At 47.1% G+C, this 4,609-nt stretch overlaps 1 long non-coding RNA gene across 1 annotated transcript; it reads left to right on the plus strand.

Annotated features, from left to right (window-relative positions):
* The first annotated feature begins 2,230 nt into the window (after positions 1-2,230).
* LOC147988172 (uncharacterized) lies at positions 2,231-2,892 on the plus strand. The gene is made up of 4 exons (XR_015599260.1): positions 2,231-2,322; positions 2,486-2,569; positions 2,680-2,737; positions 2,823-2,892. It is a non-coding gene; the product is annotated as an uncharacterized LOC147988172 (long non-coding RNA).
* Positions 2,893-4,609: the final 1,717 nt, after the last annotated feature.

The following is a 4,609-nucleotide window of genomic DNA, read 5'->3' on the forward strand; positions in this document are numbered from 1 at the left end:
TTGACGAAGATGTTGGTGAAGACCACGTTGATGAAGACCTTGGCGATGAAGTGTCGGCGTTGGCGTAGCAGCGGCGTGTCGACGATGATGCGTCGCTTGAAGGCGTACCTCCATGGCGATAAAGTGTCGATGCCGTGTCTTGCCGGAGAAGTCAAGAAGGATTGCATCTCTCTCCACACCGGCCTGGCATGTGGATGATGCAAGTCGTGATCGCTTCTCGTAGATGCACTCGACGAAGAATTTTTTGTTGGGTGCGATGTACCCGTAGATGTACAGCTAGCTTGGTGTCGCGGCATGAGGTTTGGTGCAGATCGCTTGACGAAAGATAGCTTGGTGCAGCGGTTTGTGGACGTGGCTCGAAGATTGCATGGGCGATAGTGCAGTCGGTGCAGGTCAGCCGGCTCGATGCAGAAGTAGCGGGTCAATGTCGATGTAGACGAGTTCGGCCGGTGCGTCGTAGTCACGTACGCGTACAAGACGGCTGCTGTGTGCCGTAGTCGCGTAGACGGAAAACTGAATGGAAGTGCACCATCAATCGTGGAGTCCGTGACGAGGCTGGTGAACCTGCATGGAGACTTGAAAATGGACGATCGTTAATTGTATTTGCACTTGGCTCGTCTTTGCTCGCGTACTGCCAACACGCATGGACGGCATGTTCCTCTGGTTTTGGGTGGATCGGGAAGCCGCCGCCCTCCCGGTGCCGGTGCATGGTCCCTCCTGATGCCCGGAGACAGCCGGTGAAGTACATCGGGCGCCGTCGGCGTGGAGATCGCCTCCGCGCATGAGCAACGCGCTGATCGGATCGTACGTGTGGCGGCTGGGCAGTTTAGCGATGTAGAGCCCGAGCCTGCCGCGCCGCATGAGTGTGCCGCTTCCTGGTTTATCGGCGAGGGCTTGATCAGATCGACGAAGAAGTCCATGCAGATGCAGCCGCCGGGAGATCCACGTATGCGATCCGGATGGATGCCTACGCCGGACGTATTGCATCTAAGGATCGCCGGATTCTTTTGGTGGCTAATGGAAAAACTAATCTAATGAGAATTTCTAAACCTGCAATTGATCTACTGATGAAGAACTTGAAAATTGGATCTAAACTACGAGACCGATCTAACCTTTGATTGATCGGGTGCCGCGTCCCCGAGGAGAGGAGATTAATCTCCTCGGGTACGATGCGCTGTGGAAGTGGTGGAGAAACCTAGGATGTAGAAATTATAGGATGGATGAATATTGTGTTGTTGTATGCTGTATTGATCTGACCTTCATATGGGATATATATAAAATACATTGTGAGGGAGAGAGACTTGAAGTAGAGGACAAATTGTACATGTTAAACCTATTCTATCTCTAACTCCTACCTCTATCTTAAACACAATTATATTCTAACAGATGCATGCATGGGGTGCTTCTTCAGGTGCACATGTCAGTTCGGCGGCATATGGGCATGCGTATATCTCCTTCATAGCTGGATGCTTCAGCCTAAATAGATACATTACTCTACGTTTAGGTTTCCATATGGGTATGCATGGATGTGAAGTTGCATTAGGGTTGGATGAAGATATATTTTTTTCTCCAATGTTGTTTCTGTACGAGGCCACGCTTTACATGCCACCGGCATCGGCCAGACAGCCGCCGTCATCACCCCTTCCTTACTGGAGCCGGGCAAACCTTGTTGTAGAAGACAGCCGGGAAATCACCGTGCTAAGGGCCCATAGAACCAGCGCACCAGAGCAGCAAAGAAAGTCATAAATCAGAAGGATCAAATCTGTAAACACTGAAACAAACACGAACAAAGACCGGATCCAAACAGATCCACTGAAGACCAACACTGACCGAATCCCGCGAGATCCGACGGAGACACACCTGCACACGGCCTCCGACGATGCTAGATGCACAATCGGGACGGGGATAGAATGTGCACTAGTAGAAAAAGGGTCAAATGTGAAGCACATTAGTGCCGGTTTGATTTTGAGTCGGCACTAATATGTCCATTAGTGCCGGTTCCAACGGCTAGCCGGCCGCTCTCATTAGTACCGGTTCGTGGCAAACCTTTAGCACCGGTTCGTGCCACGAACCGGTACTAAAGAGAGTGGTGGCGGGATGTTGTCAGTCTGGGGCCCCTCCAGCACCTTTAGTACCGGTTCGTGGCATGAACCGATACTAAAGGTCGACGTATATCAACCCTTCGTCCACCCGAGCTCGCTCTGTTCTTTCTCTTTCCCCTCTCCTCCTTTGTTCTTCCCCTCTCTTCCTCGAGCTTATCACACATTTTTCCCAAAATTTGTCAAGATTTGAAGGCCCCCATCCATTCAAATGATCACAAAGGTTAGCCACTTTGTCCTTTCATCTCTCATTGCTAGATTAGTTCTTGCAATGCTTTGTATAGTGATTAATTTGGGAGTTTAGTAATTTGGGAGGAATTATATGTGCCAGTATTTGATTTATATGCAATTTGAGGTCAAAAATAACACTTAGTTTGCATATGTAGGTGTGGTTTACTTAGTGCCTTCTAAATCTCCGTCGTAACCACCATCGATCGCCCGCACCGTCCCGTCGCCGGCACCACCTTGTGGTGAGGCTTTTGTTCATGAATGTTTTACATTACCAAATTGATGTTTGTGTGATTTGGATATATAGTTACTCGTATAATTATCTTACTCGTATGCTGTTTGTTATACATAGTGCCATGGTTTTGATATCCGTCCCCGTCGGCCCTCGTCCTTGTTATGATTCGGATGTGGTATATTCTCTTTTAAAACTAGTTGTTGCATTTCGTGTTTATAACAAATTATGCCCATCAAGTTGACATAGATATTTTTATCTAGGAGGTATGTGAACCGGAAATTCCAACCAACCCTATTGTCAAGAGGTTAAATTTAGTTGAAAGAGAAAACGGGTATTTGAAAAAGAAAAGATAAGGATGCGAATGGATCATACGACGAGCCAAAGCGCCACATAGTTCTTTCAGGGAAAAGAAACATCGTGGGAGTGGATGACAAGACAGACATGTCAGAAGATTATGAAAAGTTTGATGAAATTGCTTCATTCACAGTGAATATTGACCCAAGCATCCAGTTAAATGATGAAGATTTTCCATGGCTACGGTGCAAAGGGACACACGCGAAGAAAAAGTTTCACACGCAAAGATCTGAGATGTGATCGGCTTCACTATCATCACTTTCTTCTGTGTTTCACACTCAGGAGGGAATCTCTGTAATAGTTAGGGTAGTTATGTGTTTTGGCATTTGAAACGCGAATAAATTTTATGTGCAAACAAATTCTTTCATGCATTTACTGATTTTATTTCAGCTAAATGACACTGAAATTGAAAAGCATTTCAAATGAACTCAGAAAAGGTTGAAAGTTGGCATGGTATCATAATTTCACCCACATAGCATGTGCAAAAAAGTAGAGAGGGTTACGGCAAAAACTGGATGCACTTCGTGTACAAAATGGACAATCTCTTTCGAAGTATCAGAGTGTCGGATGAAAACTCATCTGTTACAAAGGCATTTCATTTTTTAAATAACCTAAGCATTACCAAATTGCATATAATGATAAAACACACTAATATTAAACATAAAAAAAAGAATCACTGAAAAATCTTTTTTCAAAGTTAAGTTATTCACAAACTAGTGATTCACATAAATTTCAAATAATTCAAAATTTAAACTATTCAAATTTGAAAACTACCGGCACTAACAGAAAGTTTGTAATTTTTTGTACCTAAAGCAAAAATATTCACAAAGAAACTCTAAATATAGCAAAAACCAACTCAAAAATAAATAAAGCAAAAAAATTAAGAAAATAAAAAAGCCCACCTACTCGGCCAAAGCGGCCTGCATACGACTAGAAACACAACCTTTTGTTGGGCCAGGATGCAGGCCCGCAAAGGCCCAGTAGGCCCATAGGACAACACAGAACAGGTAGGCCCAGTAGGTCTGCTTAGGAGAGGAGCTCGAGAGAGCTACCGCACTGGGGCTTATAAACCAGTGTGGTCGCCCCTCGACTAGCGAGGTGGCACTAAACTTGCCGCACCGCACTGCGCCAGCGCACCCCCTTTAGTATCGGGTGGTGGCTGCAACCGATACTAAAGAGGGGGTCTTTAGTACCGGTTGGAGCCACCATCCGGTACTAAAGGTCAGGCGCTTCCCGCCGCTTGGCCTGGCCAAAACAGACCTTTAGTACCGGTTGGTGGCTCCAACCGGTACTAAAGGTCCATCCTATATATACAACACTTGAAAAAAAAATCAGTTTCTCTCAGTTTCTTTTCTTCGTCGATGACACGCGCCACCTGCCCCGATCGATGTCGTCCCCGCCCCTCGTCGCCGCCCCCGTCGACGTCGCCGCCCCCGTCGACGTCGCCGCCCCCGTCGACGTCGCCGCCCTGGTCGTCCCCGTCCCCGTCGCTACGCCGCGCCCCGTCGCCGCGCCCCGCCCCGTCGTCGCCGCCCCATCACGTCGCCCCGTCATCGCCGCCCTGTCGTCTCCTCGCCTGTGAGCTCACCCCGGCCGCCATGTCCACACACACACACACTACACACACACACACTAGTTTGTTTGTTATAAATTTTAGTTATAGAAATTTTTCTGTTTTTTAGTTATAGAAATA

This window comes from Triticum urartu, chromosome 1A, assembly GCF_056163025.1.
Source record: "Triticum urartu cultivar PI428250 chromosome 1A, HENAU_Tu73, whole genome shotgun sequence".
In the NCBI taxonomy this organism is placed as follows: domain Eukaryota; kingdom Viridiplantae; phylum Streptophyta; class Magnoliopsida; order Poales; family Poaceae; genus Triticum; species Triticum urartu.